The sequence below is a fragment of the Bombina bombina genome, chromosome 10, assembly GCF_027579735.1.
Source record: "Bombina bombina isolate aBomBom1 chromosome 10, aBomBom1.pri, whole genome shotgun sequence".
Taxonomy (NCBI): domain Eukaryota; kingdom Metazoa; phylum Chordata; class Amphibia; order Anura; family Bombinatoridae; genus Bombina; species Bombina bombina.
The window spans coordinates 199,185,906-199,199,579 of record NC_069508.1 but is presented as its reverse complement, the minus strand read 5'-3'; positions in this window follow the sequence as shown (position 1 = coordinate 199,199,579).

Genomic DNA, 13,674 nt, shown 5'->3' with positions numbered 1-13,674 from the left:
AATTGCGTATCCTATCTTTTAATGGGATTTGCCTAACGCTGGTATTATGAGTCTTGGAAGAAGTGAGCGGTAGACCCTCTCCTGGCAAGGCTCCTACCGCATTTAAAAGTCAGTAGTTAAGAGTTTTATGGGCTAACGCCGGAACATAAAACTCTTAAAGGGACACTCAGGTTTTATTACATTTTCATTATTCAGATACAGCATGTAATTGTAAACAACTTTCCAATTTACTTCCATTAAAAAAATGTGCACAGTCTTTTATATTTACACTTTTTGAGTCACCTACCTACTGAGCATGTGCAAGAACTCAGACTATACGTATATGCATTTGTGATTGGCTGATTACTGTCACATGGTACAGGGGGAGTGGAAATATACATAACTTTGAAATGTTTTAAAAAAATAATCTACTACTCATTTGAAATTCAGAGTAAATGCTATTGTATTGTCTTGTTATCTTGCATTTGTTGATGATACAAATCTGCTGTGTTTACTGGTCCTTTAACTAAAGTGCTAAAAAGTACACTAACACCCATAAACTACCTATAAACCCCTAAATCGAAACCCCCCCCCACATCGCAAACACTATAATAAAATTTTTTAACCCCTAATCTGCCGACCGGACATCGCCGCCACCTACATTATACCTATGAACCCCTAATCTGCTGCCCCTAACATTGCCGCCACCTACATTATATTTATTAACCCCTAATCTGCCGCCCCCAACGTCACCGCCACCTACCTACAATTATTAACCATTAATCTGCCGACCGGACATCGCTGCAACTTTAATAAATGTATTAACCCCTAAACCGCCACACTCCCGCCTTGCAAACACTAGTTCAATTTTATTAACCCCTAATCTGCCGTCCCTAACATCGCCAACACCTACTTACATTTATTAATCCCTAATCTGCCACCCCCAACGTTGCCGCTACTATATTAAAGTTATTAACCCCTAAACCTAAGTCTAAACCTAACCCTAACCCCCCCTAACTTAAATATAATTTAAATTAAACGAAATACATTTAACATAATTAAATAAATTATTCCTATTTTAAACTAAATACTTACCTATAAAATAAACCCTAAACTAGCTACAATATAACTAATAGTTACATTGTAGCTATCTTAAGATTTATATTTATTTTACAGGCAACATTGTATTTATTTTAACTAGGTACAATAGTTATTAAATAGTTATTAACTATTTAATAACTACCTAGCTAAAATAAGTACAAAATTACCTGTAAAATAAATCCTAACCTAAGTTACAATTACACCTAACACTACACTATCATTAAATAAATTATCTAAACTTCCTACAATTAATTACAATTAAATTCAATAAACTAAATTACGAAAAGAAACAAACACTAAATTACAGAAAATAAAAATGAATTACAAGAATTTTAAACTAATACACCTAATCTAATCCCCCTAATAAAATAAAAAAGCCCCCCAAAATAATAAAATTTCCCTACCCTATACTAAATTACAAATAGCCCTTAAAAGGGCCTTTTGCTGGGCTTTGCCCCAAAGTAATCAGCTCTTTTACCTGTAAAAGAAAAATACAATACCCCCCCAACATTAAAACCCACCACCCACACACCCCTACTCTAAAACCCACCCAATCCCCCCTTAAAAAAACCTAACTCTAACTCTAACCCCCTGAAGATCTCCCTACCTTGAGCCGTCTTCACCCAGCCGGGCACAAGTGGTCCTCCATACGGCAGAAGTTTTTATCCGATCGGGGCAGAAGAGGTCCCCCAGATGGCAGAAGGTTTCATCCAAGCGGCATATTCTATCTTCATCCTTCCGGAGCGGAGCCATCTTCTATCCAGCCAACTCGGAGCCATCCTCTTCAAATGATGTCCTAACGAAGAATGAAGGTTCCTTTAAATGACGTCATCCAAGATGGCGTCCCTTGCATTCCGATTGGCTGATAGGATTCTATCAGCCAATCGGAATTAAGGTAGGAAAAATCCTATTGGCTGATGCAATTAGCCAATACGATTGAGTTCGCATTCTATTGGCTGTTCCAATCAGCCAATAGGATTTTTCCTACCTTAATTCCGATTGGCTGATAGAATCCTATCAGCCAATCGGAATGCAAGGGACGCCATCTTGGATGACGTCATTTAAAGGAACCTCCATTCTTCGTTAGGACGTCATTTGAAGAGGATGGCTCCACGTCGGCTGGATAGAAGATGGCTCCGCTCCGCTCCGGAAGGATGAAGATAGAAGATTCCTGCTTGGATGAAACCTTCTGCCGTCTGGAGGACCTCTTCTTCCCCAATCGGATGAAGACGTCTGCCGTATGAAGGACCACTTGTGCCCGGCTGGGTGAAGACGGCTCAAGGTAGGGAGATCTTCAGGGGGTTAGAGTTAGGTTTTTTTAAGGGGGGATTGGGTGGGTTTTAGAGTAGGGGTGTGTGGGTGGTGGGTTTTAATGTTGGGGTATTGTATTTTTCTTTTACAGGTAAAAGAGCTGATTACTTTGGGGCAATGCCCCACAAAAGGCCCTTTTAAGGGCTATTTGTAATTTACTATAGGGTAGGGAAATTTTATTATTTTGGGGGGCTTTTTTATTTTATTAGGGGGATTAGATTTGGTGTAATTAGTTTAAAATTCTTGTAATTCTTTTTTTTATTTTCTGTAATTTAGTGCTTGTTTTTTTCGTAATTTAGTTTATTTAATTTAATTGTAATTAATTGTAGGTAGTTTAGACAATTTATTTAATGATAGTGTAGTGTTAGGTGTAATTGTATCTTAGGTTAGGCTTTATTTTACAGGTAATTTTGTACTTATTTTAGCTAGGTAGTTATTAAATAGTTAATAACTATTTAATAACTATTGTACCTAGTTAAAATAAATACAATGTTGCCGGTAAAATAAATATAAATCCTAAGCTAGCTACAATGTAACTATTAGTTATATTGTAGCTAGCTTAGGATTTATTTTATAGGTAAGTATTTAGTTTAAAATAGGAATAATTTATTTAATTATGTTAAATGTATTTCGTTTAATTTAAATTATATTTAAGTTAGGGGGGTTAGGGTTAGGTTTAGACTTAGGTTTAGGGGTTAATAACTTTATTATAGTAGCGGCGACGTTGGGGTTGGCTGATTAGGGGTAAATAAATGTAAGTAGGTGTCAGCGATGTTAGGGACGGCAGATTAGGGGTTAATAAAATTTAACTAGTGTTTGCGAGGCGGGGGTGCGGCGGTTTAGGGGTTAATACATTTATTAAAGTGGCAGCGATGTCCCGGTCGGCAGATTAGTGGTCAATAATTGTAGGTAGGTGGCGGTGACGTTAGGGGCAGCAGATTAGGGGTTTATAAATATAATGTAGGTGGCGGCGATGTTGGGGACAGTATATTAGGGGTTCATAGGGATAATGTAGGTGGAAGCGGTGTCCGGAGCGGCAGATTAGGGGCTAATAATATTATGCAGGTGGCGACAATGTCGGGGCAGCAGATTAGGGGTTAATAAGTGTAAGATTAGGGGTGTTTAGACTCGGGTTCATGTTAGGGTGTTAGGTTTAGACATATTTTTTATTTTCCCATAGGAAACAATGGGGCTGCGTTAGAAGCTGGACGCTGCTTTTTTGCAGGTGTTAGGTTTTTTTCCAGCCAGCTCAGCCCCATTGTTTCCTATGGGGAAATCGTGCACGAGCACGTTTAGCCAGCTTACCGCTACTGTAAGCAACGCTGGTATTGAGGTGAGATGTGGAGCTAAATTCTGCTCAACGCTCAGCATTGGCTTAAGGTAGCGTTAGAAAAAAAAAGGCTAGTTAGAAAGGCACCCCTGTTACCGCCAAACTCGTAATCTCGCCGTTAGTGTTACAAACAAATTGTTATGCTTGGCTATATACTGCATGTGAAGATATTTTGTAGAGATCTCTACATATAAAAAGAATTGTAGGAGTTATTGTGTTTATACTGTGGCTTGTCAATCAGCCATACATCACTTCCTGTTTATATTCCAATGTGTCAGTATCAAAAAATAATAATAATAATTAGTGATGCTAGTGAATGATTAATTTAAAGAACTATAAATTTCCTTGCATACATGTAATGGAATTGTGTAATGTATTTATGTAAACCTATCCTTTGGGAAGGGTAATATATAAAAAATAAATAATAAATAAAAGTTAGCATGATTGGAACCCTTATGTTATATCAACAACTCAATCATATTACATTATGTAATTAGGTACACAAAACTAACTGTTATCTAAATCATAAATATATACAAAATTTTAAAAAATATATAATAAAATATATAAAAAAAAATATATATGAGAAGCATAGAAAGATAGACTATTGTATGGGATACATCATAACATCTATATCTAATCTGTACCACATCACAAGGTAACTGTTAAAAACACTTAAATCATCTTAAAATGTGGTGAGGATTAAAATGTTTAACAACATTCATTAACCATAAAACCTCAAAATTTAGACAAGAACAATTACATAAAAATGGGCTATCTGGGACAAAAAAACGTATTTCATGGTGTATACAAAGTAAAATAGTTGTAAACATATTTTTAGTACTTATGTAATACATTTAATCCATAGAGGGATCATGTGATTTAGGAGTATAAATAAAATAACATAAAATCCTACCTGGGCATCTTCAAATCCTTAATCTAGATTACCACTAGGAGTTCTATAAGATTATAGTGAATGCATTTAGGGGTTAACCATAACACAAATATGAAATTCAGAGAAGCTATCATATGGTATGATAAAGAATCTAATATTTATAGAACTGATGGGGACCATCTTAAGTAAATGCTCTATAGTATATCTCATATGGCTAGATGCGAAATAAATAGCTAGCTGGTATTATCGACATGTTGATGGACCTTATTCAAATATCTTGATCTTTGATATAGACTGCCTGTACCCAAGAGGTCTGAATAATAAAGAAGACCTATCCCATCTACTCTATCTTAAATGAATCAATAAGATGTTAAGTTAGTTCATATAGTTATACATACTGCTGTTTGCATGTATGATCATACTAGCTTTATGCAGTTGTATGGCTAAATCCCCCCCTCTTTTTTGGGAACCCACAAACTATGACACCTATCCCTCTAGAGTTAGGTAGTCTGTATTTTTGAGACTAATAGCATTGAATAAACATCATGTTACCTTTGTTGTTCCTCAAGCTTGATATCACACGATCTGTATAACATAAAGTTAGGAGTTTTATATCTCATGTATTCAAATCACAGATGGTTCTGGGGACTAGCTATTTATTTCACATCTAGCCATATGAGATATACTACAGAGCATTTACTTAAGATGGTCCCCATCAGTTCTATAAATTTTAGATTCTTTATCATACCATACGATAACTTCTGTGAATTTCATATTTGTGTTATGGTTAACCCCTAAATGCATTCACTATAAGCTTATAGAACTCCTAATGGTAATCTGGATTAAGGATTTGAAGATGCCCAGATAGGATGTTATGTTATTTTATTTTATTTATACTCCTAAATCAAATGACCCCTCTATGGATTAAATGTATTACATAAGTACTAAAAATATGTTTACAACTATTTTACTTTGTATACACCATGATATACGTTTTTGTCCCAGATAGCCCATTTTTATATAATTGTTCTTGTCTAAATTTTAAGGTTTTATGGTTATTGAATATTGTTAAACATTTTAATCCTCACCGAATTTTAAGATGATTTTAAATTAATCAAGTGTTTTTAACAGTTAACTTATGATGTGGTACAGATTAGATATAAATGTTACAATGTACCCCTTACAATGGTCTATCTTTCTATGCTTCTCATATATATTTTTTTTTATATATGTTTTTATATATTTTTTATAATTTTGTATATATTTATGTTTTAGATAACAGTTAATTTTGTGTACCTAATTACATCATGTAATAGGATTGAGTTGTTGATATCAAATAAGGGTTCCAATCATGCTAACTTTTATTTATTATTTATTTTTTATATAGTACCCTTCCCAAAGGATAGGTTTACATAAATACATTACACAATTCATTACATGTGTGCGAGGAAATAAAAAACCCATTTGCTTAATTAAGGACGTTATAGATCTAAATACGGCGATACCGGAAGTGAAGTTTAGAGATATGCGTCACTTCCAGTTTGCCGAGTTCACATCGCAGCGAAGATCGAAATAAGAAAAGGATACAGCCATATGGTTTTATCACAAATAATACATTAACAACGGTGAGTTATGAAAGGGACACAGTGTACTAATCACAAAGGTCTAGTAAGTTAATAACAGAAATCTGTCAGTAATCACAAAACGGAAGTTAACACATGCAGGGGTATTACTTCCTGCTGTGGATGCAAACGAATCACAGCAATAAATGAGGGTCAGATTTTTTGGTGCCAAAATAAGGGCAATATGATTGGATACTCACTGTTATAAATGAAGCTTCCATAACAAACCATATTATAGTCTTGATAAAGGTCTAACAGAGGGCCGAAACGTGTTGACATTTATGGTAAGCTTTATTCAGATCATTTGTACTTGTCTATAACAATACTATACCATGTTGTATTTTCTTTATTTACAGGCATAAAGCTTAAGCACATTAAGTGAAGGTTTTGGTTAACACTGGATTTTCCCCGTTTGCTTCAGTATCTTTTTCTCACTTAGAAGGATTCACAAATAGGAGAGATCACTTAATCTAAGTATACGATTTAATCATCTGAAGTTCACGAACACTATTTTTTCACCTTATCCATATATATTTCCTTTGACCTTTTTTTACATTTTTGATATTTATTATCACTTTTTTCACTCTTTTGTCAATACATTTTTTTCATTTTTTTCACTTTTTTCACTTTTAAACCACTTTTTGGTGTGAGGTACTAATATCCCTCAATGGTTTATACTGCTTTTTCTGCATCTTCTATTGGATCATACAGAAATTCCACTATAGACTGACTCATAGATGCATCCGTAGGATATAATTATCATCTGAACTTAACACTATTTCTATTTTAGATGGTTTTAAGATATAACACTAATATTGTTATTTCCTGTATAAGCTTTTTTCTATCAGGTCTAATTCACCACTACTTGTGAAATATTACAATCACATTTATATTTTATTTAGATACATTTTTTCTTTTACTTTTATTTTTTACATGGATCCATGTTATTACATTTTATGTATGTTATTTAATAAATGTGCTTTATTTTAATCTAAGCAATTTTCCTTTGCCTTATATATAGGCGCTCTTTGTGATCTAGCTGTTTCAATATTTAACTTTAGGGCCCGCTAGGGACCCTTACTTCCAAGGGGCTATAAGGAATATACATATGTCAAGCGCTGTAAGATACACTTTTTATCTTTTAGCCTCTGGTATAGCCACCTATACTGGAAGTTTCAATACTGGAGTATATGCTATTGACAAGCGTAGGTAAACACAGCCAGCAGAAGAAGTTACACTCTCAGTGGGGTGCAGGATAGTTAAGTAATACAATTATAATTGTCCATTGTTCTCTCTATGTATTGAGATTTGGTGTTCCAGCCAAATAAAAGGTAAGGAAGCAAGTGTGTGTACACAAAGTTATAACATAATGAGATCTGATATCACCTTTAAGTTCAACCCATTCTAATAGGCTGTGGTTCCAAAGCACAAAACCAGCTACTTCATATACACAAATAAACCTGAAAATGGAATTTCTCAACTTTTTTATACTCTGCAGCTGGTATAACAAGTCACTGAAAATACATTAATGGGAAAACAATTTTACAGTGTACCAGACTGGGATGGTTATGAATCACTGCACTAACCCTAGCTAAGCTTATAAGCTGTGTGAATCTGTTGAAAAGCAGACTTGAAGTAAAAAAGTGTGTCATTGTGAACCTCATTTGCATATCTTACCCAGAATCCTTTGCTGCATTGGAAACAATGTAATTCAGAGGTTTTCTGTAGGTTCTGGCCTGTCTAGATTTGTTAATGAACTACACAATGAGTTACTTTCTCTCTCTCTCTCTCTCTCTCTCTCCCTCTCCCTCTCCCCCCTCTCTATCTCTCTCTCTCTCTCCCTCTCCCTCCCTCTCTCTCTCTCTCTCTCTCTCTGTCTCTCTCTCTCTCTCTCTCTCTCCCTCTCCCTCCCTCTCTCTCTCTCTCTCTCTGTCTCTCTCTCTCTCTCTCTCTCTCTATATATATATATATATATATACACACATTTAGACATTTATATATATACACACACACATTATAGCTCTTTGCAGTCAAATACCTTATCATAAACTAGATACTCTTATAAAAATGTTTTTAAAATGTATGTGAAATATTTTTTTTTATCAGAAACTGTATATATGAATGTTATAGTTCATTTGGATATATTTATGTTGTGTTTTTTAACCCTTACACTTTACGCTAGTTTTTCACTTGCTCTAACCTTATTTTGTTTGCTCTCGAGCGCACACATTTTTTCCCATCTTGTAATATGCATTAGCACGGTTGCTGTATTGCTTATCACGTACTGCACTAAGAATAGCACGCTACTTGTAACCTGGCCTTTAGTAAACATCAGCTTTGCTACGATAACTAATCTACTGTAGCACAATCCCGCTATGCTACATGTCCCAATGATCATATAACTGTTATTTCAACTAAACAGGTGTCTGACTGTATGTGCTTCATGACTGGTGTATCTGTTGGTTTCTGGGAATTAAGAGTTGACCACCTTTGGCTGCACCCAGCATGTTCGTGTGGCAGTAATAAAAAAGCACAAAGAAGCAGCTCTGACTTCATATTAGCAAACTGTTTTCTCTCAGTCAGACCAGCAAACATCTCAGGCACAGGGATTTGCAGTTGTGTATTTTCAGCACTGTCACTCTCTCCCATAGACACATTTTACTTTAATGTTGTGAAATCTGGGATTTGGTGGTTTAGTAGCATTAACCAAAGCTAAATGATGCAACTATTTAAGGACAAATGGCAACAACAAAGGTGTTTTTCTTATTGTAACCTCTCAGCCTCTTTGCTGCCAAACCAGGTAACAATGCATCGGCAGCAGGGAAACTTAATACACTTTTATAGTACTAAATGCTTAAAGTGAAATAAAGCATCAACATGAAAATGCTTTGATGCATTAGAACATTTTCTTATTGCATTATTGCTGTCATAAAAGTGTGTGTTTGACAACAATGAAGGAGTTAAACACAAGGCCGGATTGGTCTACCAGATCACCAGGAGATTTCCCGGTGGGCTACTGCAGCTGGGACTGACCATGCTACAATTTAAGGAGAGGTGATGCAGCTGTATCACCTCACTTCTAATTTTTTTTATGACCTATACACATTAAGGTCACAAAGTATTTCCTTGTAAGTTTTATTTCCTAGACCATGTACCATTTAGTGGCCCACATTTGAATAGTTTCTAGTGTCCAGTCAATTCACGCTGTGAGGCGCACTGTGGAGAGTCTTTTTTTATTTCAAACTCATATAATTTAATTGTGAAAAATAATTGTGATAAGGAGTATCCCAGTGACCCCCTTGAGGAAAATGTTGTATGTTCATTCTACAGACTCAGTGAAAAATAGGACTGATCTTCAATTTTTCCAGGGCTGCTTTTTATTCCCAGTCCAGCCATGGCTAAAGTGAATGTCAATTTTGATGCTAAAGTGAACAATTTTTAAAAATTTGATTAAAAACAGAGGCACTTTAATTCATCAAAATTTACATTTCACTCCTGTTGAGAAAAAAATCCTACCTTTTAATCTTCACAGCAGCTCCAGCTTCCTCCAGTCGTTGCAAGCCATTTCTGATGTCAGAAATGATGGATAGGTCATCCTCCAATCACAGCTTCCCCCCCCCCCCCCGGGGGAATCAGTGTCTGATTCAATGCTGTGATTGGAGGAAGACGGATTCCTCATTTTAGACCCAGGAAGAGGCTTTGCAACGGGTGGAGGCAGTTGGAGCTGCTGTGAAGGTTAAAAGGTAATTTTTTTTCTCAACACGAGTGAAATGTATATTTTGTTGAATTAAAGTGCCCCTGTTTTTAATCAAAATTTTTAAAACCGGGCACTTTAGCATCAAATTTGACATTCACTTTAAATGCAAATTTAACTTCTGCTGGAAGGTGAGAATACACTTCTGGTCTGGAATTGATCATGATCACTGAGCCATTCAGAAGCAGAACATGTATAGCTGCCAGTCACCTGACATGTACAGCTTGGAATCATCAGTTTATTGCAAGAATGGACCATAACTACATGTTTAAATCCATTTGTGGGTGTTAAGACCATTGGTCCCCATTCATAAAACCAGCATCTAGTTGACATACTTCAAGGTGAACTCCTCCGCAGTGCCTCATGTTTTCTGTAAAGCCATAGAACATCCAAAATTATCAAAAAAGTACTAATCAAGTTGACACCAAAGATCATGGGACAAAACATGATTGATGTGAATGTGATTCCAAAGTAAACCACAAACATCAGCAACACAGGGCAGTGCAAGCAATGGCCATTTCACTAGAAGCTATGGTCATCTGACTAGCTCCTTCATAGGTCCTGTTATTTTGATTAGCATTCTTTAGAAGGGGGGGGGGGGGGTCAAAACATGTAGCCTTTGCATATATTTTTTTTTTTCTCCATTTTTTGAGTTGGAAAACTGCTAGGTTGAGATTCCATCTGGATACCGGCATTTCCAGCTATTGGCCAGGAATTTGGTGGTGTCTCACCACCAATAGCAATAAGGAAACTCTTTATTTGAAATACCTGAGTCTAAGAAGAAGCCAGGAACAAAGCTGGTGCCATATAGTGATGCAGACAAATGCTCTCTCCTGAGCTTTAATTTCCTGCTTTTCAACAAGAGTTCCCACGAGAACAAAGAAAATTGATAATAGTAAATTAGAAAGTTGTTTAATATTACATGTTCTATCTCAATCATGAAAGGCAAATGTTGGTTTTCATGTCCCTCTCATATTATTATTAATAGAAGTTTTGTTAATGATCAAACCGATTCCAAAAATAAAAAATACAGAATGTTATACCTTCTTGTGCATTATCTTTGTTTATTACTTTCATTAAGTGCACAGTTGGATTGAAATGGATTTGAAATTAAAAAACCCTACAAAATGCTATGCCAGGCACTTCATATATGATTTTACAATTAGAATTAGTATGTTACAGGTGACAAGGTAACAATCAAATTTGATATGCTACTTTGGGCCAGATATCGATTGGAGTGCTATTTATCACTCCAGCTCATGCGTTAACTCCGCTAGAAGTCATTTTTTTTTTGCGCTCGTTGGGTTTCGCTCTTATTATAAGTTGAAAGTATAAAGTTTTCGCTTGAGCGGTAAACCAACACATGCAAAAAGTTGAACTTGGAATATTGCAACCGCGTTAATGTATTCTCCCATAGACATCAACGGAGCATGAAAAGTGGAAAGTTGCGCAAACATGATAGTGTTTTCTCATGTGGGCTAATCCGACATGAAATATTAATATTTCACATTCCAATGTTCTTCACCTCGCAGAATATGTTCTATTTACTCTTAAATACACATTCCTATATATATATATATATATATATACAGAGTGAAGTGCACTCACAGTAACGAACAAATGGCTCAATACCATCGTTAGCCTGTTCTATGGCGATTTACCACCTGGTAAATCGCCGGTGGATTCTTTCATCACCCTGCCATTTTCGTAATTCACCTGGATGCAGCTTCGCTGCATTCAGGTGAATTATTTTGTCCTCGCACTGCCAACATTCCATTGAGGATGTTTGCGCAACTGCTGATGGCGACATACATTACAAATGCAATTATAGTATAGATGAATATTGCAAAAATAAAGACAATTCAAAAACAGAATTACTGAGTTAGAAAAAGGATCAACCCCTCCTAAAATTACTTGTAAACTCAATCAGGTGTAGCTAATCACCTTCTCAAAGGCACACACAAACCTATTTGACCTTCAACTGTGATCAGCTGTGGGCATATTGATTAGCTCAGCATGAAAATAACTTTCCTGGATCATCTCAGTCCCTGGTAGTACAACTGAAGCAAACAATCAACTATGGGTGGCAAGGCACTGTCAAAAGATCTTCGGGATAAAGTTGTGGGCAGGCACAAGTCAGGAGATGGATATCAAACTAACAGTTCTGGTATCTGGTGCTGGCAATCTCAGATAAGGATGATATATAGGATGAAAGGAAGCCGGTTATCCACAATAGAATTAGGAAATGGAGGTTGTGTGTAGTGAGTTGCCTCTCATATGGGAGCTTGAAATCTAACAGATCTCACAGGTCCTCTTTCTATTCAGACGACTGCAGCCTGTGCCGTTGATGGGTATTCTCCAATCACATCAGAAGCAAGGAAGTACTAGAAGAAAGAACAAAAACAGGCGCAGCCTGACTCAAGTGCAGTGATATTTAATATGACGTAAGTGTGCAAGTAAAAGTGACTACTTACAGAATATAAAAAAAATACAAGCAGTTAAAAACAAATGCGGGTCACAAACGGCATTTGTTCCGAACCAAGTGACGGGTGGAAGTCTCTCCCGTGTGTCTGCTCCACTTCAGCCGTGTAGAAGTCCAGAGCTGGATACAGAGAAAGCCTCCAGGCAATCACGTTATGTGCCGTATAGAACAGGAACCTCTACGCGTTTCATCTGAGGACGCTCAGACTTTTTCAAGAATGTGAACCGCATTGGTTTTTAACTGCTTGTATTATTTTATATTCTGTAAGTAGCCACTTGTACTTGCGTACTTACGCCATATTAAATATCACTGCACCTGAGTCGGGCTGTGCCTGTTTGTGTTCTTTCTTCAATAAAATATCAAAGGCTTTATCAATGCCTAGAAGCACAGTGAAGTCTATTATTAAGAAGTGGAAGGTATTTGGTACAACACAGACCCTCTCTGGATCAGGAGGTCGCTCCAAACTGGATGAAAGAGCCAGGAGGAAACTGGTCAGAGAGGCTACCAAGAGGCCCACAGCAACTCTGAAGCAGTTGCAGGAATTAATGACAAAGAGGGGTCATTGTGTGCATGCTACAACAATATCATGAATTATCCACAAATGTGGCTTGTATCGGTGGGTTGCAAGAAAAAAGCCAATCTTTAAGACAGGCCCCATGCAGTCACGACTGAGCTTTGCCATAACACGCCTAGGAGATTCTGAGGCCACATGGAGAAAGGTGTTATGGTCAGATGCGACTAAAAATTAATTATTTGGCATCAACACCCAAAAATATGTCTGGAGGAAATCCAATACAGCTCACCATCCAAATAACACCATACCTACAGTAAAGCATAGGAGGTGGTAATATCCTGTTATGGGGGGGGGGGGGGTTCTCTGCAGCAGGCACTGGAGCACTTGTCAGGATAGAAGGAATAATGGACTTGTGCTTGCTGCTTAACCCTTCTGCTTGTGACTGATTATCTCTGCTACCGCTGCATCTTTGGGACACATGCTTGCATTTTTGGCATATTTGACATATGCTGCTTGCTGTTTTACCTTAATCCTTTGCATTTTCTCCACTAGAAATTAGTTTTGTGGCTTTGAGCTGGCTGTTCAGCTTTTGTTTATACTCTGAACTGATTATTTTCAAAACCCACTGTATATATGTCTATATATGTGTACATATGTATTTATGTGTTTACATGTGTGTGCATGCC